The 27566-nt window shown below is 45.2% G+C and overlaps 1 protein-coding gene and 1 long non-coding RNA gene across 5 annotated transcripts in view; one reads left to right on the top strand and one right to left on the bottom strand.

Moving 5' to 3' along the window:
* LOC146203332 (E3 ubiquitin-protein ligase RNF212B-like) overlaps nucleotides 1–27566 on the bottom strand; it is a 99334-nt gene that overhangs the window by 9194 nt on the left and 62574 nt on the right. The window lies entirely within an intron of this gene.
* LOC146203333 (uncharacterized) lies at nucleotides 1991–23871 on the top strand. 4 transcript variants are annotated; one of them, XR_014703848.1, is made up of 6 exons: nucleotides 1991–2653; nucleotides 4943–5006; nucleotides 8755–8883; nucleotides 13275–13431; nucleotides 13679–13866; nucleotides 23595–23871. It is a non-coding gene; the product is annotated as an uncharacterized LOC146203333 (long non-coding RNA). The 4 variants fall into 4 exon arrangements; XR_014703846.1 differs by having other exon boundaries at nucleotides 1993–2653; nucleotides 8755–8888; XR_014703849.1 differs by lacking the exon at nucleotides 13275–13431 and having other exon boundaries at nucleotides 2318–2653.

The following is a 27566-nucleotide window of genomic DNA, read 5'->3' as shown; positions in this document are numbered from 1 at the left end:
AACTTGCATCCTTGGGCACAGCGATCAAGTGCCCTAACCACTGATCCTTTGCAGAGGGGCAAATCCACGAAGAGTGCAAGCTCAACTGTTACTTAGTATTTGAACAGCTGCTATTATTATGTTGTGACATATTATGTTGTGACATCCAGCAATTGCTTTGTCTGCGGAATGTGTAAATGACAATAGTTACAGCTCTCATTTAGTTTAATTGAAGCCAGTGATTGCAATCCCTGTACATTTTGAAATATGTCGTATGTATCTTTCTTATTAATCTCTTTTATGTCATGCATAATTGTTAGAAAAGTGTGAACTATTAAAATATTGAAACAACATAGCTGAATAAAATTTTTCAACTTACCAGTATGCTATAGCTGTTCTTCACTCAACTCTTCTAAAAGTAGTATGAATACTGCACCAACAAGCATCATGAAATTCGGTTAGGGAAGGATGCCTGAATAGCACAGCACAGTATAAAATAGGAGCCACATCTTGCCACCGGTTGGTAGTGGCATGTACATCTCAGGTCAATAATGTGTCAGAGCATATACTACAATGATAACAGAGTTGTATAAAAGAGTGTTGTTTACATATATGTATATGAACTTCAACTTGTATTATTTGCTCCCTTGCCTTGTTTCAGACAGATGTGAAAATATTGCAAGAGAAAATTTCACATCAAAAGTTGAGAAATAAATTATTGTAAATTTGACAATTTTTAATCATGCCCCCCCCCCCCCCCTTATCATGTCCTGCATTTCACTAGTAGGAAAATGGTCACCCAGAAGTGCACTCATTTTTTTTTATTATTATTCAAAGGCTTGCCATGTGGCATAGAATGAGGCTGTCTTCTTAAAGGAAGTCATGCAGTCTATTTTCTTCAAGAAACCGGAGCAAGCTCCGGCTCTTAATATTGTCCATTAGCCACACGTATAAATGTTCCTCCCTCGTAGCCGACAGCCCAACTTCTTGTAGTTGTCTTATTCTTGACGGCTGCATTCATGGGTGCGTTCATAAAAGGTGGCGAAGACCCACCTCGGCAGTTGGCCTTGTACACTTAGGGCATGTACTCTGCACTGCATCCTCTTCAGAGCCCCGTCGGCATGTCACCGATGGGGTAAGGGCCCTAATCCTTGTAAGGGACACCTCTCTCGTTATGTTATGAGAGAGGGATTAAGTATAGTAACAGGACGTATAGTAACTGCATACGTTGTTTTCCTGAGTTAATGCTGAATGCAATGAGACAAAATCGAAGTAGGAGCATTTAATGTGATGGTCATATATTTGCAGAGGAAACCCTATGGTAAAATATGTGTGCTAATATAATCGGGCATACAGGGCTTGATATGGCTTCAAACTTTCATTTTTGTGCAGCTGTATGAATCAAGTCATATATCAAGTGGCAGTCTGCAAGTCGGACTTGAACATAGCAGCATTGCATGCAAATAAAGCTATATATTAAAGGCATGAAACGCGACAACACTTCGTCTCCGGGCCTCGTTACAGTTTGCGCCATTCTAAGAGCATGCTGGGGACCAACCCTTCGATTTTAGCTGTGATGGTATTGGACTGCACATTTAATGCATGGATACTGAACTTAACATATGCTGGGGCACTTAGATTTACTGCAAAATTACGCTGGTAACGACGTTAGATCGACGTACTGTGCCACAAAAATTAAACAGTAGTATGTGGTTATTTATCATTAGATATCAAAAAGGGAGGAAAAGATGTTTGCTATCCCCGGCAGCACCTGGCTGAGGCGGCGAAAATAAAAGGATAGTAAGGAAGCGGTAGAGGAAATCAAAGAAGAGCGACAGAGAGAAAGGACAGGGTAGGCAAAAATAAGAAAATAAAGATATATACACTATATATGGTATAATGTACAGTAGAATCGCGACCGCGCCTTTCGCAGTAATGTGGTGGTCACAAAAAAAAAAAAAAAAAATTAATAGCACAAAATTTGCATCACGTGATATAATAATACCGCGGTAGTATGTATGCTGCTATGAATGCACACGTTAATGAGCAACACGTCCTCCACCAAAGCGCATAGAAAATGGGGTAATGTGAACGCGCGGTTATGTTAACCTCCGTGATTATGAGAGTGTATATTTGTTTCCTTTGGCCATATGACCACGGTGGACATCAGTAATAAAATGATAATTTTCTTTACTTTAAATAGCAGCAAGTGCTTCCTATCTGTTAAAACTACATGACAAATATCTGACCTAACCGGTTTTCCTGTCTGAAGACGATAATTTACTAGCAGACGATATCACGTCGCAAAACGAACGAAGCCAGAGCCATCCAAAGCTTTAGGCATTCCTGTAGCCAAGAGAGTCTGGGAGGCTGCGTTAATGGCGGTGTTTGTGCGCGGTCACGGTGTGCGATGCTCTTGTTGTACGCAAGTATTCATTGTTTCATATCTGCCAGTCACTGCCTGCAGGCAGTTTGTCGCGTGGCATGGAAGCTCCACAATAGCCTATGCGGTATGCGACGACGGGGGAAAGCTTTCGTGAACGTATCGCTTGTGAAAGCATACAAGCCACAGACTACAAAGAATGTTGCGAAGGGCAGGCTTACTGGTGTTGGCAGGCCAGGAGATGACCGCAAGAGAAGAACTTTTATCATGGAAATGGCGAAGAATTGGCAGGTAAGTGCTGTAACTATGTTTACACGGGCGTATGTACCTTTTCCCTATTCCTGTTTCTCATTGCAATGGCAGTAGGGCTAGCAGTAGCAGTATCGGCAGTTGCGCGTCACTAGAGAAACAAAACTTTATTGTCGGAAGCTGAGTTACGGGGTACCCTAGTGGAAGAGCCAAGTAGCCGTCAGCTGGGGGCTCGCTGTTTACGGCGCCTAGTTGTATGTATCGGGACGCACGTTACGTAGCACTGGGGGGCAAGTGGCCGTCAGCTGGTGGCTTGTGGCGACTTTTTCAGAGCGGTGCGCACGGCGCCCAGCTGTATGTAGTACCTATCGGGGTTTGTGCTAAGGCAGCAGTAGGGGGGGGGGGGGGGAAGGAGGGAGGATGGAGTCTCCAACAATTTACAGCCCACGGCATCAGATGTGCCACCAGCTTTGCATTTGATGCGGCCATCTTCAGTGAATAGAGGCTTTGTCTGTGTACATTCATCTTTCATGGCCTTAATATTTAAATTGCCTGCACACCTCAAAGGGCAGTGAGACATTTCCAGTAATGCTGAGGATGACGTTTAAATCAGTTGCGCAAATTCAAGCAAGGTATCAAACTATTGCAAAGATGCATTCAAAAGACTTATTGCTTCAAATAGAATACAGCCTGGTTCACTCCTGTGAATGCGTTCCGAATTTGCGTCCTGCGAGGGAAAATCAAAAGGTTCACATTCCAAAAAAAAAAAAAAAAAGCACCCAGCACGCAGTTGATAAATTCCCATTTTAGTTTTTGATCAATTCCATTTGGTATGTATGGGTTCAAGTCATTGAAAAAAAACAACAGCAGCAGGATTGGCTGAAAATACATTTTATCTATGTTGCGTCAACAGACGCTTTTTCAAGAAAAAAGGAAACGCATGTCCCATAGATGTAAATACGTCAGTATTTTTTCCTAGTGACAATGAAGCAAAAAAAAAAAAGGAATGGTGCACTTGTGGTAAATTTCGCTGACCTTCCTGTGCTCTACTGTAACCTGGCGCTGACAATCCATGCATCCGATGGTAACGCAATATTATAAATATTTCAAAGGCATGTAAGCTCTCAATAAGTGTGCTCACGCGCGTTAATCTGACTGAAAACTAAGCCAACAGGCGAGAGCACAGTGAGCTGCTGCCAGGGACGTTACTCGTGATGGTGAGTTTTTGAGAAAAGAACAGCAGTGAAAACATTCAAACTATTATGTATGAACATGGATAGGCTCCGATCGGAACGAGCCTTCACTGCTCAGCTAATGCGCACGATAGTTACTTTTTTCAATTGATGTTTTGTGTGAGTGCCTGCCACCGCCAGCACCGCGTCGCATCGTTGCCGCCGTTGCTTGTAGCCAGCGAATGCCGAATTGGTGAACCTTCTAAGGAGTTTCGAGGGCGTGCTCGAGTGAAATGTGCTGAGCACACCCGCCGCGTCAGGCTCGTGAATGCCAAGAACTTCCATCCATATTTTTTTCGCTCATTCTGAGAGGGAAATATATAAAAAAAAAACATTTTTCCACTGCCTTCGCTGCTCAAGTAGCATGGTGCTGCCTAGTTTTCGTTCTCATGGCAGCGCAGAATTCAACGAGATATCACCTACGAGAAACCAGCTGTTTAGGCAAGAGTTTGCATGTGCATAGAGGGTAGCTATACTTGCCAAAGCCATTTATGTAGAGAGACGCAGAGTTCTCCGAGGCAGAACAATAGCCAGAGCCTGTAGCAATGATTACTTTTTTGTAATACTTTGGAGTAATTTGACGAAAGCAAACATGCTGGTTTTGTAGATACTATAGAAAATACAAAAATATGACAGAACATATATCTACTTATGAGCCCTTTTAGCTGTGAATTTATTGTTCGTCCAATCATCAAACCCCTACCCAGTGATAACACATCCGCTGCCAAAAACGGCCATTGTGTGCCAGCACCCTCAGTGGCCCGAACTCATTTTTCGCGACCAACTTAAAGCATTAAACGCTGGATAATACACAAAACAACCAGCAGTTACTGTGTCACTATCTACGTAACCAAAAGGCAGAACAATGTGCTTAACAAGCATTTCGAAGCTCTTTTAAGGCTTTCTCTTTGCTGTAAACAATGTTTTTCATTGTAGCTTGCATGCAAGGAGTTGTCAAATGTTGGTCACTTGTAAAAAGTGTTTAGCATTGATGCAGTGCAGTGCATGAAGGAAGCTTGCAAACATCAGCTTCTTGTTAATTACCTATAACGAGGTTGCAAACTCTACTTGACTTGTTTCTGTTTGCATGTGTTCGCAGAGAATATTGAAATGGAATTGGATACCCACCTTGCACATGGCGGAAGGGCAGGGAGAAGCAAGAGGTAAAGGCACTGAGGATTGAAACCCCTGTGTTTATCTCTGAATATTGCCTTCTGCTTTTGCTGTTATGTAAGAAGTGGTACCTGCAGCAGTCCCAAAGATGAGCTGCTTGGCAGCTGGCTAAGCCATGATGTTGTACAGCTGGAATACCTCTTTTGAAGGGCTTTTGGGGCCCCAGTGTTGAGTTTTACCTGTCTCTAAAGATTAGAAAAACATTGTTACAGGATGGGAAGCTAGTGAAGAAAGAGCATGACCGATGGTGATGGGATGGGATGGTTTTTAATAATGGGAGCAGGCCTGGATCAAGTGCTCATGCCTGTGCCACTGCTCGCTTCATCTTCATTGTCCTTAGCAATATTCAGTGTCGAAAAGAAATTGAAGATGTTGGTTACTTTCCTAAACTTGACTTGCTGCTCATTAATTAGATATCTGCACATACTCTAACAGTGAGACGCCTTGTGACAAGGCCAATGTTGGGAGCATGCCCAATCCTTCCCTTAAAGCATGCCAATTTTCATGCTTCAGGTTCTTTCTTATTGGTCGTCAAGAATGTGCTTCTAGTTTCTTGTTGCACTACTGGCACCCCGCTGACTAATTGGCATGGTCAGGCGCGTCTCATGCACTTACCCGGGAGCTTTAATGCAATTATGGTTATGCTTGCCTTCAGCACTTTTAACCGCATCTTATTAAAAGGCCATATTAGGAAAATAAAACAACAAATGCAGTGCTGTAAACAGCGCATTTCTAAAATGGCAATTTACTGTCTCCTTACATTTTAAGGGCCAGGTGAGAACTGTGGTCTCGATTTAGTACTTGGGATCTATATACAAGCAGAAACCATAAGTTAGTGTAACGTTGAGGAGAACAATAGAAAAATTCTCTGAACATTGCACCCACATTCCTTTCCCCGCTCTCCCCTTCTGGTTGGTCTGTTTTGTCTGTTGTATTCTGTTGTATAACACCCCCGAAAAATATTTCTGGCTAGGCCACTGGTACCAAGAGTACTGTCACCAACTTGCCCAAGCTTCCTTATCTGCTAATTTGATTCAAATGTTGCAAAAAGCAGTTGTGCCTTTACGAGCCACCACACTCCATGCGTATCATATGAGTGGACACTGCCACAGTTCTCATGAATGTAGTTTTGCAATAGAGCTGCATATTAAATGATCTACCAACAAGGAAAATGGTTGGTATATTTATTGCATCAGTTAAGGGGTCGTCGCCAAACATACAGCACCTTAGAGAATTCGGCACCAGGTGTTTGCATAAGTGATAACTCATGGACAGATGCAATTGATATCTTGAGCAAGTATGAGCAATATCCACACAGCTAGTTTTCTATATTTTGTTTTTATCTACAATATTACTCTGATTCATTGGTATTGTGTATAGGTGCTCCCCAGTGCATGCTCAAGTTTGCAACATCTTGTCTGCCTGTGCAAATATAAAGAAGCAGCGACGTGCAGACCGGAACTTTTTGTAATGAATGCGTTGCATGCGGCAGTGTATTTATGCTAATACACAGTACCGAAGATGTGCATTATCACAATGGTGTGCAAGTGGCTGAGCAAGGGAACAATAGGCACCTGCTCGCACTGGTGAGTCAGCAGAATGCCACTGCTGCAACAGTGCCTTGCAGCATGCCCCTGGCAATCAATAAGCAGCTACTCAGTGACAGAAAAATAGCATGCTTGTTGGTAATGAAGGACACGCATGGTCCTAGAGCCAGTCTCGTCACCTGGTGTGTTACCATGAGTGTGTGCATGATATGCTGCTGTGGAGTGGTCCAGTAAATTTTGTCCTTGATGGCAGACTTCTGTCCATAACACTTAAGAAGCCAGAAGGTAGACATGGACAGTATCTTTGTACATAGTGTAGGCACATGAAGTAAACATTCCACTGCATGATATTTTGTGCAGTCTGCTACACATAAGCATAGGGCTTTTCCTTCACTTCCTTTTATTACCTGTTTATATAGCTTGTGGTCATGGAAGTAAAAATATTACAAAGAGTATTTTCTTTTGCATTGCACGGCCAAATAAATCAACAGAAATAGGAAATGAGAGCTTCACTTCTTAATTTCAGTTGTAAATAAATCAACAGAAATAGGAAATGAGAGCTTCACTTCTTAATTTCAGTTGTAAATAGCGGCTAGTGACTCTATTAGCTAAAGATGCATTGCTTAGTGTGTTATTTGAGTGGCTGATTTTTGGGGTGCTCAGCTCTTGATCTGAAGCTTTTCTAACTGCATTCAACTTTCTGGTTGGCTTTTAACTATTTGTATAACAATGTTCAAGCAACTGTGTTCTATTTGCTTCTTTTTGCACCCAGGTTTTTATGTAACCCCCCCTCACATAATACTCCAGTTGGAGCCTGTGAGGTATGTGAGTAAAAAAAATACAGTAAACCCTCGTTAACACGGACTCGCATATCTCGAAAAATTGGTTAAAATTTTCCACGTCGCGCTTTCACCTCCCATAGGTACTATGTACTGACTCCCGTTTATCTCGAAGCATTTTTCGGGCATAATGCGGATATGTCGAAATTTTGACCGCAAAGATCGAAGACACAGGTCATTACCAAAAAGTGATAGGGGCTCCAAGCGAGTGCTTTGTTCTTATATTAAGTGCCGAACGCAGTCACGTTTAAAGAGCGAATACAAAATTCCCGCAGACGCAGCCGTTTTTCACCTTGGGAGCAGTCACGTAAGCACCGATCGCACGCGGGGGCTGATGGGTCTTATTGGGCGTGGTTCGGTCAGCTGCCCTCCGCATGTGCATACCGGCAAGAGCAAATTAGTGATTGTGTGGTTCTGTTTTGTCGCGCCATATTCACGAAGCGTTGACTGATTTTTGTTGTATATGTGGTGTCCGCAACAAAGTTGAATGCAGCGGCGGCAACCAACGGCTTATGCGATGCGTTTAGCAGCTAGAGGACGCTTTTGTCGGGCAGAATGCCAACGCGAAGCTGGCAAGCATTACCCAGTTCTTCCTTCAAAAATCATAAGGTTGAGTTTTTCCTGAGAGTTCTTTTCCGTTAATTACAAGACCTCCCTTAGTGCAGTGGAGCGTTGACAGGCGTGACAGGCCGAGGGACGCCAAAGCATTCCGCTCGGCGCTGTCGCGCTCAGGTTCTGGGTTTGTAGAAAATTTCGCGTATCACCCAGAAGCAGCTCGCTAGGCAGCCAATCGCAGAAGGCTTTGGGCTACTCAATTTCCGTCCTAGTTCTTTTTTTTTTTTTTGTGAGCGAAGTTGGTTTTCCTAGTCCGATTTGAGCGAAGAACCTGCAGACGCTCACTTCGTCTGATCCGTGCATATATGAGCGCATCGAGACAATTCAGTAAAAGCTTGGTAGGGTAGTAAAGGAAAATAAATATGCTAGTGTGGGTAGATATTAATTTTCTAAAGGAGCAAGAGGAAGTCATTGCTTCCATCGCAGTGTAGTAGCGCACCGCTGAGCTGTGACCTTCTTTTTTTTTTACACGCAATGCGCTACAAAACCATTCATCACTGTTTTACCATACGTCATGCTGTTTAGTGTTAAAAGCTGGATATAGCATAATTGTACTCCCCCTGACAGGCCCAATTGACCTTCATTTCCCCAGCTAGGGAACTGGAGATTGCGGACGCTTTATTAATGTGTGGAGCTATCCATGGTAGCTAAGGAGTTCAGCTCGGTTCTGCTCTCCTCGTCTGAGTTTTTCTTCCTGTTTTGACATGTAAATAATGTATATAAAACTTCTTTGCCAGCTCTACCTGCTGCTCCCCGTCCGATGTCTTGTCCACCTGATCACGCTACCCAGAAGCCTTGGCCCCGAACCTGATCGCATCAAGTGGATGGCTGTGGTGTAATGGTCTGCGCCTCCAGTCCTGACTCTGGTACAGTAAGTACATGGTCCTTCTCTTGGAACATTGCCAGGTTTTACAACTTGTAGATATTTGTAAGCTTCGGCAAATGAAGGGTGGTTTTAGAGGCAGATTGGTTTCCTCTAACCACATAGTGCAGGGACTTGCCATTGCTGCAGTAGTCATGGACTGAAAAAAGTTGCACAAACTGGAGCTGGTTTTAATCTTTGGGGAATTGGGCATTGACTGTGGGCCCATCCGCAGAAAACCAGAACTGATTAGGGCAATTGAGGACATCGGTGCGGACGCGGAGGAGATAGCAGAACGTTGGGAGCTTATTCAAGAAGAGTTAAAAAAGGCTGAGGAACAGGAGAAACTCAAAAAGGATCTTGAAGACAAGTAGAATGAAAGGGGGATCGAGAAAAAAACAGCTCGATCTGCAGTTAGCACAGGCAAAATACACTGGGAGACACACACCAAACTCCGTTGTGAGTCAGGAAGCATCAAGTGTTAAAATAAAAAACCTCTTGCTACCGTACAAACTAGGAGAAGACATAGGGTTTTTTCTCGTAAAGTTCGAGTGGGCGTGTGAAAATGTTGAGTTATCATCCGAGCTTTGGCCCCAGAAGCTGCTGACCATCCTCCCATGTGAGGCAGCCCAAGTGCTTGCTCGTCTGACAAAAGAAGGAGCAGCCGACTATGCTAAAGCAAAGGCAGCGCTTCTCAAAAAGTACCGCCTATCCCTCAGATGCGTTTTGCCGCCATTTCAGGGAAACCAGGTAACAACGTAATCAGTCGTTTCCGCATTTCACTTACAATCTGAAGGCAGACCTGACAGAATGGTAAAAGAGGAGAAGAGGCTTTCGGAACTCATGACAAAATAATAGAAGTGAATAACGGCCTGGGGGGCCAGTTGGTGCATGATGGAATTGAACGGCGGCGCAACATGGAAACGGACACAGACAAGAAGGGGACACCACATGCGCACACTACCAACTATTTATTAAACGGAAAGGTGGCATATTTATACGTCCATCTCAAGCATCAGACTCATCGCCACAGTCCGCTCCAAACCCAACACGTGAACGCCGAGCACCACCAACAGGAAATCAGACAAGATATTTCTAACCTCAGTAGATAAACTATCAAAAACGGGGGAAAAAAAAAGTTTTTCTTTTTTTAAAACGGAAGGTAGGCCATATTTCATAGCAAATGCAGTGTGGACCGAAAACAGCAGAGTAAGACATGAGAAGCGACCAGCCCGAACCCTAACAAATAAAAAATAAAACTATAAAACAATCGTAGCAAAAGCAGAGTCAAAACAGTTAAGCAAAAGCAGTCAGAACCCTAAGCCAACAACAAAAGACGATCGTAGCAAAAGCAGAGTCAAAACAAAAGAAGCAAAAGCAGTCAAAAAAAAAAAAAAGCTAGGCCAACAACAACAAAAGACGATCATAGCAAAAGCCGAGTCAAACAAAGGAAGCAAAAGCAATCAAAAACCTCAACCAACACCAACATTCGTAGCTCAAGGAGAGTCAAAGAAATGAAGCAAAAGCAGTCAAACACAATTGTATACCAAAGGCATAGTCAAAAAAAGGGGGAGAAAAAACAGTCAGGAAATCGTTGTTTTAGGCTGTTGTTTTAGGTTTGACCGCTGTTGTTTCTTTTGTTTTGACTCTGCTTTTGCTACGATCGTTTTTAGTTGCTTTTAGGTTCCTGACTTTTTGCTCCCCCTTTTTTTGACTACGCCTTTGGTATACGATTGTGTTTGACTGCTTTTGCTTCATTTCTTTGACTCTGAGCTACGAATGTTGGTGTTGGTTGAGGTTTTTTGACTGCTTTTGCTTCCTTTGTTTGACTCGGCTTTTGCTATGATCGTCTTTTGTTGTTGTTGGCCTAGTTTTTTTTTTTACTGCTTTTGCTTCTTTTGTTTTGACTGCTTTTGCTACGATCGTCTTTTGTTGTTGGCTTAGGGTTCTGACTGCTTTTGCTTAACTGTTTTGACTCTGCTTTTGCTACGATTGTTTTATCGTTTTATTTTTTATTTGTTAGGGTTCGGGCTGGTCGCTTCTCATGTCTTACTCTGCTGTTTTCGGTCCACACTGCATTTGCTATGAGATATGGCCTGCCTTCCGTTTAAAAAAAAAAAATTTTTTTTTTCTTTCCCGTTTTTGATAGTTTATCTACTGAGGTTAGAAATATCTTGTCTGATTTCCTGTTGGCGGTGCTCGGTGTTCACGTGTTGGGTTTGGAGCGGACTGTGGCGATGAGTCTGATGCTTGAGATGAACATATAAATATGCCACCTTTCCGTTTAATAAATAGTTGGTAGTGTGCGCATGTGGTGTCCCCTTCTTGTCTGTGTCCGTTTCCGTGTTGCGCCGCCGTTCAATTCCTTAATAGAAGTGATCTGCCTGGAACAATTCTATAGCTGTCTAGGAGCATGAACATGTGTGTGGGTGCAAGACAGGCCGGGAAATAAAAGCTTAGAACGTGCAGCAGAGCTGGCCGAAGAATTCCATGCTAGGTGGGAAACTGAGTTATCGCGTTCTCGGGGAAACCCTAAAGCAAACTAAAACGTGAACCCAGACTGGAAACCTAGCAAGCGGCACCTTGGAGCGAGACGAAAGCCACAGGGCAGAGTCGAGTAACTACCCTAAAGTGACAGCCGACAAAGGGAAGGAAACAGAAAGAAAAATCGGTCTGTTTCCGATGCAACGAGCCCGTTCACTTTGCCAACACATAGGAAGTTGAAGGTTTTGTTCTCTTCGGCAGATGCAGATGAAAAAAAAACATGCGCCTGCTAGAGCCATACCTAAAAGATGCAGGTTAATGGGAAGCATTGTCGGGTTCTGAGAGGTTCCGCGGCCATCATGGACGTAATCCACCCCACATACGTGAAGGCAGCTGACTTAACGGGGGATTGTGCATGTATTAAACAGGTTCCCGTAAAGAATAGCCCATGTTTGCCGGTCGCACGTGTCAGAATAGGCCCATTTGGCATTCTGGAAATAGAGGCAGCGGTATCACGGAACCTGCCAGAGCAGTTTCCCTACCTCTTTTCGAACAGGTCAGAGCAGATGCTGCAGGAGGAAGGTCGTAGCTTCGGTGACCGAGCCGTCCAAGCGCTCACTTGATTGAAAGCCCGCGAAATTGCAGCTGAACTAAGCCGAAAGAAGAATGAGCTTTCTCTCGCGATGGGCCAGGCAGTGGCAAACCAAGGTAGTATCAGATTTTGGCAGAGTGGCTCAGGTCAGTGACAGAGAGGACTTTGAAGGCAAGGAATCGGGCACCGTGTCCCCGAATGAATCAAGGGAGATAGCGTCTATTGTAGTGCAGCCACGTGTGGAACCTTTGTTAGCTCTGGCAAAAGTCGATAGACGATAGCAGCCGAGCCGTAAAAGACATGGTAAAAATGAAGATAAATACGAAAAGCATTTGTGGCGAACACCCTTCCTCCCAAGTGTGGCAGAGCTTCACAAAGGCCAACCTAGAATGCTCCAAGCTAGGGTGGCTGCGGGAAAAAAAAAAAAGCTGCGGAGAATTGAGCGGCCGAGAAGGATAGAATGAGTATGAGAGAAGAATAGGAAATAATGAACGTACTGTATGCATGAAGTGCACGTCATAGCCATCGTACAAAAATTTTGAAACCGAAGCAGCGATCTACGTATTCTAATTCTATAGGAAACCATTTGGGAGTAGAAAAGAGCAACTTAATAAGATGTGCATGGTTCTTAAATGAACAATATGTATACAAATGGATGGTTGAATAGTTACAGTAATGGAGTGTTGTGCTAGAATTCTTTACAGCCGTGACCGCAATAAATATTACTCATATTGCTCTTAGCTTTAAGCTCTGGCATTGACAACTCTATCCAAAGAACCGACTAGTAGTGACAGGTTGTTTACAGCTGTTGATGAAAACATAGGCCATCATGATATTATTGCAAGCATATTTGCTCCTTTTTGTACTTGGTTATTACAAGCAAACTTAATTTTGGTCCCTATTCCTAGGGACGCTGCACCTCTTACAACACCCACTGTTCAGTCGCTTTCATTTAAGGTACAAACGCGCCACTGCTGCTCGGTACCTTGGATGAGGTTTTCAAAGGGGTTACCTCTGATACCTAGCAATTGCTGTAATATTTATACCAACTACTGCAGTGAAAAAAAAAGGTAACACTGCATCACTGTAACTGCTGCATGCACCTTTAAACGTGCCTTAATTTTATTGCCTATTCTTATGGACACATGACCTCTTGCTATTGCTTTGTTCAGTAAGCAATCGTCTTTCATTGCTTCAATTTCTATCTCTCCACCACTTTCTTGTTGCTCCGGGTGTGATCATGTGATTTCATTGTTCAAATCGTATTGTTTTGTCACATGTGAAGGATTTAGCCTATACATAATGGTTTTTTTTTTTAGATGCGCATCGGGAGTGTTTTCTACATAGAAATGAATCGATTGAGTTGTATGACTGGCGCGAAAACCGACAGTTTGGCACCCCCAAAAGATCTGTGTCTTGTGGTTGGAAGGGGAATAAAGAAGAGGATAATCAGCGGAAAAGCCTGCCTAACAAAAGGTAGCACTGCATCACTGTAACTGCTGCATGCACCTTTAAATGTGCCTTATATTTATTGCCTATTCTTATAGACAGTGGACCTCTTGCTATTATTGCAGTAGGCAACCGCCTTTCAAGCTTTAATTCCTATCTCTCCACCACTTTCTTGTTGTTTCGAGTGTGATCATTCGATTTTATTGTTCAAATCATATTATTTTATCACGGGTGAATGATTTTGCCTACACATATATGCTTTCATTTTTTTTAGGTGCGCACTGAGAGTGTTTTCTACGTAGAAGTGGATCGATTGAGTTGTATCACTGGTGCGAAAACCAACACTTCGGCACCCCCAGAAGATCTGTGTCCTGTGGTTGGAAGAGGAATAAAGAGGATAATCAGTGAAAAAGCCTGCCTAAAAAGTTACAAAGATGACGCAAAAGCGAAATGCTGATCAGAGTGAGTGATTACTTCTGGTATCCCACTTCACTTGCTATGTGATGTGACTGTATATGAAGCACCTTAGTATATTTTGTGGTATACTCGCTGAAAATTGTGTAAATACTAAATTTTTCCTTGTTCAATTAGTTTGAGTGACGCACAAATTGGATTAAAACGAAGTCATTCACACACCTAATGCCCACAGACATTACATACGTGGATGACCCCATAATTGTGTTCATGCAATAGTTTGTCGAATACATTAATATGTTAAAAGTCGCCTTTTTTACTGTTAACCGGAGTAATACATATGCTCCATATCATAGCATTATTTGCCTATAGTTTGTAACTGCTCTTTCTTAAATTGTATTCTACAAAGTATACGTGTGTCATCTTGTACGTCTATTTAACTCACGAACAATTTGCGATCGAATTCCTTTTGTGATGTTGTTTCAGCTACAAATAACGAATAACAGTTGTGACAATATAGGTGGCTTTAGGTATAACGCGTAGCGCAGAAATCTTTAATATATGCGATGATATTTTTATTCACCGCATTGCCTAAACGAACATGTTTAAAGAGACGAAATGAAAACAAATATGCATGTCTTCGGACACGAACAGTAATCGTGGTGCCATCACCATTTTATTTTAATTAAATTTTCCTATGTCGTGGGCTAATGTCTCGACACAAAGGAAAGACCCTTAGGTTTGCAAGATGCAGCATAGTTTTCCCGAAAAAAGAAAACAAGAATGCCTATCACTAAAGAAAACACCGTTTTTTGTCGTTTCAAAAAGTTGCACATTTGGAGGCCTGCTGCTTGCGCACTAAAATTTTGTCATCCATTGTTTTTTACTCACCAAATCAACATAACTTTTATTTGTATAAGAAGTATTAAAAGCTTGTTTCATTGATTCAGTTGATTTAGTAAAAAATCGCAAACTTTGCTTCAGGAGCAACGCGCTACAAAAATGTTAATTTTCGACCTTACATACTGGCGTAATGCGTTACGTTATTTGCACTAAAACATTCTGTGTTTATTACGCAGGTTATATTGTTATTTTAAGGCAGAATCTGGAGCTCTATGCTGGTATGTGTGTTCTTTGTAACACCTCCAAAATTATTATGCTGGAAAGAAATTTGCTTATGATTATAATTATAAAAAATTACACATTGAAAAATGACCTTCAAAATTATATGAAGGAAAGAAGCCAACAGTCGGCGAGGCCGAGGAAAGCGTTGGGGCTGGTACTTTTGTCTTTATTTTTTTAATGTTTACTTGGATAATCACAGAAATTATTAATGTAATCTGATTAGGGGAAAGATAATTAAACACAAAGTAGAAGAAAAAACAACGTGCTGATGGTGGGAACCGAACCCACAACCTCCGAATATTGCGTCCGGTGCTCTTCCAACTGAGCTACATCGGCCGCTGTCCCCCCCGCTACTTTCTTGGGTATTTATGTTGTCCATATACGAACCTTGAGAGTGTTCACCGGCGCCACCCTCAACCATAGCGGTGGACGTGGAACGGCCTTTGTTACCGCCAGCGTCACATAGAACGTGATCAAGAGCGAGGGCGAAAGCTGTGCTAGAACCCTGTTACGCTACCTATGGCTTCAAGACTGCCAGAACCGAGACCTCCGTACGCTACAAGCAGATCAATTAAGGGGAAATGAGGGTGCTCGTTGGAATACATGAAGGAAAGAAGCGAATAGTCGGCGAGGCCGAGGAAAGCGTTGGGGATTGTACTTTTATGTCTTTTTTTTTTAATGTTTACTTGGATAATCACAGAAATTATTAATGTAATCTGATTAGGGGAAAGATAATTAAACACAAAGTAGAAGAAAAAACAACGTGCTGATGGTGGGAACCGAACCCACGACCTCCGAATATCGTGATTATCCAAGTAAACATTAAAAAAATAGAAGACATAAAAGTACCATCCCCAACGCTTTCCCTGCCTCGCCGACTGTTGGCTTCTTTCCTTCATGTGTTATAACGAGCACCTTCATTCCTCCTTAATTGATCTGCTTGTAGCGTACGGGGGGTCTCGGTTCTGGCAGTCTTGAAGCCATAGGTAGCGTAAGAGGGTTCTAGCACAGCTTTCGCCCTCGCTCTTGATCACGTTCTATGTGACGCTGGCGGTAACAAAGGACGTTCCACGTCCGCCGCTATGGTTGAGGGTGGCGCTGGTGAACACTCTCAAGGTTCGTATACAGACAACATAAATACCCAAGAAAGTAGCAGGGGGGACAGCGGCCGATGTAGCTCAGTTGGAAGAGCACCGGACGCGATATTCGGAGGTCGTGGGTTCAGTTCCCACCATCGGCACGTTGTTTTTTCTTCTACTTTGTGTTTAATTATGTTTCCCCTAATCAGATTACATTAATAATTTCTGTGATTATCCAAGTAAACATTAAAAAAAAAGACATAAAAGTACCATCCCCAACGCTTTCCTCGGCCTCGCCGACTGTTGGCTTCTTTCCTTCATGTATTATAACGAGCACCCTCATTTCCCCTTCAAAATTATAGTATTGTTAGTTATGGTCAATAATAAACTTGATTGAATACTACTGCACCTAGCAATAAAAAAAGAGTGCAGGACAGAGAAAAAGTTCAGCCTTCACTTGCGTTCTGTCATGAATTTGACAGAAATAGGGAATAATTCAATTTTAAGCTATATTAAGTCTTTGCCGACAAGCAGAAAAAGGGTTTATAAGCTCTGACAAGGCTTTAAATTTTACAAGACTGTAACTAAATTCAGCAAATACTAAATTGAAGATTTGATGCCTACTCCATGAGGTGGAGCCATATAAGCACATCTATAGAATAAAAACAGGCATTTTTATGTTTCTAATAATTCATTTTGCAGAATTGAATATATTTACTGACTCGTATTAACAAAGTAGTTTGCATTGTTTCCAGAGATTTTGATACAAATCGATGTTGTGGCAGTTTCTTCAATTCTAATCAGTTTTCCTTATTTTACCATTTTTTTTTAAATTTTGCCCGATTTCAATATAATATGCAGAAAAAAACAAATCTAGAGCTTAAAATTTTTTTAGAAATAAAGAATGGAACCTTGATAATCTAGAGATAGTTTCAGTGCCACAATATTATTGGATCTTGCAAGAATGCAGACTGAATTTGGCCATTATCAGGACAAGCACTCGGTTTAATATTCAACGTTATATTTTTAAACAATATAACGCAACACATTTTAGTCCGTGATATTTTTGAGGCACTGAAGATTCTTGACCGGGATTTGAATGAAAATCGAATATGATCCTTTTTTTATTTGCAGCAAATTTACACTTTACTGCTGTTTTCGAATTTTGGGCAATTTTGATAAGTTGTGGAGAACACACCTTGCGGTCTGGAGCTCCAAAAATTGCTTGGAATTAAGAACATGCGTTAGGAAGTGAAAACATATTTAGTGCAACCAACCTAAGCATCATATTCCAGTATATAAGATTAAAAATGAATATTTTTGCAGCCCATTGCTCTTGAAGCAAAGTTTGCGATTTTTAATAACTCAACTGCAAAAACAAGACGGGTTTCTAATAGTGTTTGTAAATGTAAAACCTGCATATATTTAGTGAGTAAAACATACATGACAAAATCGTGGTATCCAAACTTGCAACATTTTGAAATGACAAAAACAGCGTTTAATTTCTACCTCTAAAGATATACCGTACAATTTTTTTGTTTTCAAGGAAACTACGCCGTATCTTGCAAAGCTAAGGTTAATTCCTTTGTTTCTGATATTTGCCCATCACATACAAAAATTTAATTGGAAACTAAAGATGGTCATGGGACCTCGATTATAATTCTTATCTAAGGCACCCATATATACGCTGTGGGAAAGCCGCTATCAAGGGCTTATTTTTAAAATTACATATTTCGAACGGTTGTGCCATCTAAGAAAATTTGAAAGCTAGGCGCACCTTCGGTGTCTCCAGCCCTCACTTTCTGTTACAGCTGCATTTGCGAAGCTGAATTAATACGTTGAGTACTTTATTTTAGCCACGTATATTGCACTGTTGCGTGTCAATTTTAAGAAAGGCCGCAGTGACGCGATTCTCGTAGTATTTGTAAGTGAAATCTGTAAAGCTTACAAATCTACCCATTAATATGCTCTCACGCAGATTTTATGCATGGTACATTACACCTGCTGTGTCCGATAGCTTGAGACAAGGGTTAGAAATAAACCATTGGAAACAGGCGATGGAAACCGGGGGTGCATTGCTGGCAGCCACTTCGCACAGCGCAGTACATTTTTATTTTCTGCATAGGAAAGTGAGGTTATTCTCTCCAAGTACTAAATATTCACTTTAGACAATAAATAGGACTTAGAGTCGGCGAGCACGTTCGGAAACCCCTGTTTCAATATTTGCGGTTAGAAACCTCATGTGTAACTTTTTATTCGTCTGCAGAAAAATTCCGGGTTATGTAAATACCGAAACCGTTACCAGCCCATTCGCGCACCTCAATTGCGCTGCTCTCAACATGATTTTGAGCGGACGAAACAACCTGCCGCTATGATGGCTGGCCCCATGCATGAGTAAGGGTGATATGCTGGCAATGGTTGCTTCACGTCGGCCCTTTGGCACACATGAAGGTGCGAGTTACAGTGAGCGCGCCGAACTTTGCAATGCGGATAACGACTACAAAGCGGTAAGGATATAAATGAGTGTGAAATGGGTTTTACTGAGGGTTCAACAGAATATAGTCCTCTGTAAGCTGCACGGCGAAAGCACAGGAACACAGTCCGTCTAGGCACAAACCAGCGAGCTCGAGCAGCGCAGCGGCACTTCGTTGTTCTCTTCCTCGTGTTTCGTGACATCTGCTCTTCGTTCACTACAATTTCCCCGGGAGCGAAGAGGAGCCACCCTGGCGACCTATGGTGAGGGCAAGACGAGCGGGTCGTAGTATGTTTTGAGGCGGCTCACGTGCACAGTTTCGCGGCCGCGAGGACGCATGTCCGAAGAGGGAGTGAGTGGCTCCACGATATAATTTACAGGGGAGGTTTGGTGAACGAGGGGCCGTGGTATTCAGTTCGAAATTTCGATGACAATCCCGGTGGGGTGCGAGGAACCCAGAGCCAAACGAGGGACCCTGTAGGGAAAACATGTGGCGTCTGATCTTTGTCGTGACGATGCTTTTGGCGGCCTTGAGATTCCGATGTTAAACTGCGGGCCAGCTGGCGACATCCCTCCGCATGCTTTACAGCGTCAGAAAGTGGAGTCCACTCGGAGGAGTCTGGACAATATGGTAATATAGTGTCCATCGTGGACAAAGCCTCACGCCCATAAAGGAGGAAGAAAGGGCTAAATCCAGTGGTTGACTGCATGGCGGTGTTGTACGCGTACGTCACGAAAGGAAGAACAGCGTCCCAGTTAGTCTGATCGGCGGCAACGTACATCGTGAGCACATTTCCAAGAGTATGATTGAAGCGCTCAGTCAGCCCGTTAGTTTGAGGGTGATAGGCTGTGGTGGTTCGATGTATGATGCGACATTCGGCCAGTAGAGCTTCAACGACATTGGAAAGGAAGACTCGGCCTCTGTCACTGAGCAGCTCACGCGGCGCGCCGTGGCAAAGGACAAAATGATGAAACAAGAACAGGGCGACCTCACGGGCAGTAGCGGCAGGTAGGGCAGCGGTCTCCGCATATGGGGTGAGGTGGTCGATGCCGACGATAATCCAGCGGTTCCCAGAGACCGTGCAGGGAAGTGGCCCGTAAAGATCAACGCCAGTGCGATCAAAAGGACGGGCCGGGCATGGAAGGGGTTGTAAGGGGCCAGAAGCACGAGGTGTGGATGGCTTGCGGCGCTGACAGGCGATGCAGGAGCGGACATATTTGCGAATATAACCGTACATTCCGCGCTAATAGTAGCGTTGAGAAATTCTTTGAAACGTCTTGACTACACCAGGATGGGCACACTGAGGGTCGGCATGGAAAGGGGCGCAAATTTCATGTCGTAAATGGCGGGGAATGACGAGAACCCACCGTCGACCATCAGTCATATCATTGTGGCGGTAGAGAAAACCATCTCGTAGGGCAAAGTGTGGTGCTTGACGGCGTAAAGTCCGAGAAGGCGCAGCGTTGGGAGAAGTGGACATGATGTCGATAAGAGATGCGAGCCACGGGTCTTTGCGCTGCTCCGCAGGCATATCGGCGATGGTTAGAGTCGAGAGGACGGGATCAGCTGCCGTGGAGCAAGCAGGTTCGCTGGATAGGGGAGAACGAGACAGAGCGTCGGTGTCCATGTGTTTACGGCCAGAACGATATACAACTCGAATGCCAAATTCCTGAAGGCGGAGGGCCCATCTTGCGAGGTGGCCGGACGGGTCTTTAAGAGAGGACAGCCAACATAACGCGTGGTGGTCCGTGGCGACGTCAAACTGGCGACCGTACAAGTAGGGTCTGAATTTCGTTAGTGCCCACACAATTGCCAAACACTCCTTTTCTGCAACTGAGTAGTTGCATTCAGCTTTAGAGAGAACACGACTCGCGTAGGCGAAGACGTATTCCTGAAAGCCGTTTTTTCGTTGAGCCAAGACAGCTCCGAGGCCAATGCCACTCGCATCAGTATGGACCTCAGTGGGTGCGGTCGGGTCGTAGTGGCGAAGGATTGGTGGCGATGTCAAAAGATGGCGCAATGCGGTGAACGCTTCGTCGCACTCGGCTGACGAATCACTTAACTGACTGTTTCCCCCGAGTAGCTTCGTCAGGGGTGCAATAATAGAAGCAAAGTTCCGTATGAAGCGTCGAAAATACAAGCACAGACCTATGAAGCTTCGAAGTTGCTTGAGTGAGAACGGTTTAGGAAACTCTGCGACTGCGCGCAGCTTGGCCGGATCAGGACGAACACCTTCCTTAGAGACGATGTGACCCAAAATTGTCAACTGCTGGGCACCGAAGTGACAGTTCTTAAGATTCAATTGTAGGCCAGCGTCAGTAAGACAAACCAAAACTTGCCGCAAGCGCTCTAGGTGCGTAGCGAAGTCAGTGGAAAAGACAACAATGTCGTCCAAGTAGCAGAGGCAGATGTGCCACTTGAACTTCCGCAAGATGTTATCCATCATTCTCTCGAATGTGGCGGGCGCATTGCACAGACCGTAGGGCATCACATTAAATTCATAAAGGCCATCCGTCATCACAAATGCGGTCTTAATCTCGGTCACAGGCGGCCATTGGTACTTGCCAGTAACCGGAACGTAAATCAAGGGATGAAAAGTACTCGGCACCTTGGAAGCAATCAAGAGCATCGTCTATACGCGGAAGGGGGTAATTGTCCTTGTGGGTAATTTTGTTGAAGCGTCTGTAATCGATACAAAAGCGAAACGAACCATCTTTCTTCTTGACTAACACCACTGGTGAAGACCAGGGGCTTTGAGATGGACGGATCACACCACGTTGTAGCATGTCCTCAACTTGCTTATTGATCACGCGACGCTCTGCCGCTGACACACGATAGGGCGCTGTCGAAAAGGCGTTAGAGCCGGTCTGAATGTGATGCGCGACTGTGGAAGTGTGGCCGAGAGGTGTGTGGGCGGCGTCGAACGCGGAGCAAAACGTCTGTAAAAGGGCCGCAAGCTGCGTTCGGTAGGTGGAAGGAAGGGCGTCATCGATGGCGGTTCGGAAGGAGTCGTCTGGCAATGAATCAGGCGTCGAATCGGACTGCAGAGCATCAATGTAGTTACCACATTTGGTCTCGGAGGCATCCAGGTCAGAGAGAAGGTGGGCTGGTTCAATGGAACTGGGAGATTCCCCACGTAGCAAAGTAATCGGGCGCGGAGACGGATTGTAGATGAGTAGCTTCGTGAAGCCACCGTGAACATCGAGAACAGCAGACGACAGCGGCAGGTGCTTGCGGTGGATGAAGGATGCAGACGGCGTAAACAGAACACTAACGGCTGACACGGCAGGACACGAAAGAGGTACAAGGGCACAAGCTTCTGGAGCTACGTCGACATCTTCAGCGATGGTAAGCTTTTGAGGACACACTGAACGGTTTTCGTCGTGCAGTACGTCGCACAGTGCAGAAAATTCCACTTCAGCTCGGGCGCAATCGATCACGGCGTTATTTTTAGACGAAGTCCCATCCAAGGATCACATCGTGAGAACAAGACGACAAAACTACGAACTCGACACTGTATAAAAGACCTTCAATGACGACACGCGCTGTACCGTCTGTTGCAGAAGTTTGCGGCCCAACGCGCCGGGCAGAAGAGCAGTATCGCTCCCGAGAGGCGGCGCTGCCTGGTGACATAGCTATAAAGAGTGAGGAGGCTTGTTCTCTTCCCCTCATCCCGCGGCTGAGAGCAAAGATGTGCGATATCAACCGCGGGATGAGGAGAAGAGAACAAGCCTCCTCACTCTTTATAGCTACGTCACCAGGCAGCGCCGGCGGGCGCAGCGCCGCCTCTCGGGAGCGATACTGCTCCTCTGCCCGGCGCGTTGGGCCGCAAACTTCTGCAACAGACGGTACATGCTGCTAAAGGTGCAATCCTCTCTTCGCTGGCAGTGCGGAGCGACAAACCGTTAAATGGCGTTGTAACTTTTCGTAATCATCGGCAAAGTCGCTCATGAATCACAGACACTGCAGCACCTGTATCGACCAGCGCATGTACAGGCAGACCATCGATAGAGATATTACTATAACGTTCGTGGGCAAAATATGAGGCCTTGAGCTTTTCGCAGAGCAAGCAGTTCTCGCCTCATGAACCGCGGAACTTAGTTTCCCTCATCAGCAGGGGGTGGTCGCCAGCGCATTGGTGACAGTGACCTGCAACGTGGAGAAGGAGAACGATGGGTCGTGTACGAACGCTGTTCGGCGTCGTATGCAGGTGAAGACGGAGCAGAATGAAGCAGCGGTGGGGAGTCCTCCAAAGACGCAGGCTCGGGACACGCAGCCATGTGGCGACGCCACCGACGAGCCACGTGTCCAGGGCAACCACAGTAGTAACTTGGGCGATTGTCCGAAGTGCGCTACGGGTTGTAATAGCGTGGAGTCGCAGGATGAAGCGGAGCCTTTTGAGGAAGCGGTGCATGGCGTAGGACAGGCTGCACGGGTGGTAACGGCTGAGGCGGAGGCCGCGCAGCTACTGCCGCGTAGGTCAAAGGGGCTGGGACAGAAGGTTGGCTATATTGTAGTGGTCCTCCGACGTATGTCAAGGGAGCGACAGCAGGAGCTTCAGGAAGCGTGGGAAGTACTGAGACTTGTTTGCGGATGACTTGCTGCAACTTTGGAACCAAAGGAGGGGAAGCGTCAGGACGATGGGGAACGAGGGATGTATTTTCGGGGTTTCCTATTGTACTGGGGAACAAAATGCAGACGTAAGGGTTCTTTATCGCAAATAATGAAACGTGGTTTGAGACGGTACTCTTCAAAGTAGCAACACCATTTAATGTGTAAGTCATTAATCAGTAACTTAGGTAAATAATGTCAATTAAGGATTCCAAACAAAACCTTTTCTGTGGTGCTCAAGGTAGCTTCCAGCGATATGTATTTGGTTTCCTTCCCCTGCCTCAGAAATGTCTTTTTTCCCCCTTGGATCAAATTTGCTTACACAAGCAGTATATGTGTAAATATATCATCCGATGACTACATCACCACTGATCCCACTGAAGGTCCTTATAAATGCTTGAGTGACAGCCTTTTATCACTTTAACAGGCTAGAAAATTCACATGAATACGGAATGAAGGCTGATATTTTCTTTCGTATATTTTCTAGGATGCCTGAGGAGAGGCAGCGTGTACCTGAGTGACGTCCTCTCCAGGAAGACCGCGGCAGCAGTCAAGCGATGGCTCGTAACAGTGAAGTAATGGGACGGCAGGCACAACGAGCAGGGAAACGTGACATCCTTAACTCAGCCTAGAAGCTGAATGCCAGAATAAATTGCTGTGAAGCCTCACAAACTTAGTAAGCTGTAAGTGCCATTTTGTATTAGGAGGGCTTTGAGCCTTTCGAATATTTAAGAAAGACCAATAAAAAGTGCTGTTTAAACCTACATTTGTCAATGCACAGGCTTTTTTAAGCTACATACGTATGGGTTGCTTTTCACCTGCCCGGAGAACAGCATTGCTGATGCCACAAAGTTAGAGCCCGCTTGGAGGAGAAGATGCGCATCTCAAAATGCTGCCGCAGCACTAATTTTCAGCAACAATAGCACTGCGGACATTTTAATGGGTAAACGATAGGCCATGGATGAGTAGATCACTAATTACACATGGATAGGCCACTGGGCAGCATGTACTGCCGAAGTAGTTGGGCCATGTGGGTAAGCCAGCGCCCATGCATGACCCTAGCGCGGCAGTAGGCTGGCCAAGTCGGCAATACTCATTGGCCCGAGGTCTACTGCCGATGGTGGATAAACCACCGGCCAGCGAGTACCACCGACGAGGTTGGGCCATGTGTGGATAAGCCATGGCCCATGCATGACCCAAGTGCGGCAGTAGGCTGGCCAAGTCGGCAAGCCATGGCCCATGCATGACCCTAGCGTGGCGGTAGGCTGGCCAAGTCGGCCATACTCGTTGGCCCGAGCTCGATTGCCAATGATTGGCCATTCTTAGGCCATTGTCAATCCCCGACCTTGGGCTGAGGTTGGTCGCCTAGGTTGGCCCGGTGAGTTTCAGTCGGCCATATTGCCAAGGTCCGAGCGCGGGCCGACCATAGGCTTGCCGCTTGGGACGCGTGCGCACACGTGCGTTGATCGTGACCTCGGCTTGGTGCCTGCGTGCCACTCCGTGGGCGCACGCGCGTTTTCAGTATTTTACAGGTGGTGTTGGTAGAAACATTTATTGCCAATATTACAGAGGGTGGGGGCGCAACCCCTTGAAAGGTATTTGAGAGCCCTTACCATGTACAGAGGGCCCTCTTGCAAAGGAAAGCCCTTTGAGGACTATCCTAGCGAGAGCACTAGTAATAATCTTGCGATGGTCCTGATCGGAGTAGGTGCTCCCAGTAATCTAGGGTCACCTTGGGTGAAGGAAGATGTGGGAATGAGGGGAAGGTAGGTAGTGTGTGTAGAAAGTCACAATGATTGCCACAGAGCTTGCAGGAGAAGGAAACTGATCAGGAAAGCGGGTGTGGAGAAGGGGACTGTGCGCGTTTGCAGTCTGCGCCAATGGGCAGCTTGTGTTATTGTGAGAGTCCGGACAGGGGGTGCGTAAGTTCTCCTATTTTCGCGGTAGTGGTTAGGGATGTCCTGAGAGGACAGCAGGCACTCCTAGGCATCTGAGGAAGTCGTTCCTCCTCAGCTTGGAAAGTGAGACCTCGGGCCAGGGAGTGAGCCTCCTCATTACCGGGTGGCGTCCGCATGTGCGGGTGTCCAAACAGGGTTGAGGTTGCCAAAAACGCAAACGACGTTGGGTGTTGGGGGGCACTAAAACTTTGGAAAAGTTAAAGATATAGCCGTTTTAGAATGCGAGGTGAGTTTCGTGGCGGGCGTGGATGTCACGGCTAGCGCAATGGCTGCCTCCGCCGCCTCTGTTGTAGAGTCGGTGAGAAATGAGCAAGCAGAGAGAAGATTTGCATGATAGTTTGTAACTGCTAGTACCTTACGATGAGCGTTTGCATAAGTGGCCGCATCTACATATACTACATTAGGGTCTTCTTTATATTGCCTGTGTAAGGCTTGCGACCTGGCTGTTCAGCTGCGGTTCCCGTCCCGCTCCGGGTTCACGTTTTTAGGCAGGGGTGTACTGGAATTTTGGAGCGGATTGTAGGAGGTAATGGGGTGCCTCCTGATGGGAGTACTATTGGGGATATGTGTAGAGAAGAGAGCAGTGCGCGACCTAATGGCATACGCGAAAGGCGGGTCGTCTGGGCTGTCAGCGTGGCTTCACGGAGATCTTCATACGTATTATGGGCCTCAAGCTTGAGTAAGCGGAGTGCACGTGCTGGGAGGAAGTCGCAGGGCTGTTTTTGTGCAACTGCAGAGTAAAGCGTTTACTCGATCGTGCTCTTTGCTAGTGAGGGGTAAGTAAGGAAGAGCGTATGCTTGAGTTAGGTGAAGTTTTCTTTCGTGAAGGCCTGTTTTCCGATATGCTACTCGACGGATGAGCCGAGTAGTTTGTTGAGCATGAGTCTGGAGGGTTTTAATTACATCCCCATGCGTTCCATGGGAGTAGACAGTCATTCCTAGCACACGAGTGTTAGTTTTATAGGTGGGCTATGAAGATGAGTGGATTTTGGTCAGTAGAGGAAGAGTTGAGATTTAGACGGTGAGCAAGATAGGCCTCTCTTCTTCACGTACGTGTCAGTAGTGTTGAAGGCTGTTTGGAGGTGGGTATCTATGGTGGCGTCACTGCTTCGGCTTGCCCACACAGTGATGTCATCCGCATAGAGAACGAAATGTATGTCTGGAATTTCAGAAAGTTGTTTGGGGAGATGCATAGGAACAATATGAAAGAGTGTCGGTGAAAGGACCGCTCTTTGAGGTGTTCCGAGCGCCGAGCTTGATGTTTGGAATCGTGTGGGGGCCTAGTATGAGAGACAATGCTCTTAATTGGGCTAGTTGGCGAACGAATTCAGACATGGTGCTAGCGCACAAGAAAGACACACACAGAAGGTAGGGGGACAGAGGAAACGCTAAACGTGCAACTGAATTTTACTCCGGGAAGGACGCAAAATTCGGTTCAAGTTATTTCTTCTTCAGCAACGAAGCAATCCACGAGAGAGTTGCCGCAAGCCTTTGGTCAGCAAAGTTTGCAGCAAGGTCCCACGACAGCCAGTGTATGGAACTTTGGGTTGTCCGCATGACAGCATGTCGCGTTAAAAACAAGCATGTCAGACCGAGGGCCATTTTCAACCGGACTCGCAGTTTTAGAATGTTGACCCTGCCAGCAGGTGACCAAAGCTGCGCAGCCAGCCCGGCTCCGCGCACGAAATATCATTGTGAGACCTCGTTAGGAGAAGCGTCCTTTTGCAGGGGAACAGCACTCAGTTCAATATATTGAATGTTCGCTGATCAGGAATTGGATAAAGCGAAAGCCACTCTTATACTTTTGACTGGGATTTTTGATGGGGATATTCTGAGAGTTCGATGCAAGCAATAATTTGATATATCCGCGTTCGACATATCCGGGATCGACTGTTCTATATAACGTATCTTCACGCGTCTGGTGATCTATGCATAATGATAATGATGAATCAACATTTACTGGGCCCGCAATAAATCGTTGGTGCACGCAGGCTCCAGACCCTAGTTGCCTAGTTGCGAGACCCATATGTTCCCAGCAGCTCCTGGCCCCTGTCCTTCAGTGTGAGCTGAATCGATAGGGCAACGCTGGATGATAAGGCCTCCCATCGCTCAAGGGGTTGGGGATTGGGGGTATTGGCGGAAAGCATAGTACGTTTTGTGGCGTCCTATGGCCAGATGACCTTGACTTCTATTGCAGCTTTTAAAATACCACAATCCCACTACTCAGTCGGCTGGTCGCTTCTGAATTAGGATCTCTGCTTAGAACAAGCTTCAGAAATGATGATCTTTGCACCCATTCATGCAATATGGCTAATGGTAAAGGGACCTTGCAATTTAAAGTGTGAAACCAAAAAAGAAAAGGGCTATGAGTCAGTCATTTGCACCTTTACATTGCGCAGTCCTACGGTGTCCTGCGCTTGAAACGCAGGAAATGAACCATCTGGTTGGGGCTCTAGAGGTTTTATTCTAATCGCCATCTATATTGGACGTGAAAAAATTAA

This window comes from Amblyomma maculatum, chromosome 1 (assembly GCF_055883805.1).
Source record: "Amblyomma maculatum isolate TAMU_Amacu chromosome 1, ASM5588380v1, whole genome shotgun sequence".
NCBI classification, from domain to species: Eukaryota; Metazoa; Arthropoda; class Arachnida; order Ixodida; family Ixodidae; genus Amblyomma; species Amblyomma maculatum.
Note: the sequence above shows the minus strand (reverse complement) of the source record. Positions and strands in the feature narration are given on the sequence as shown.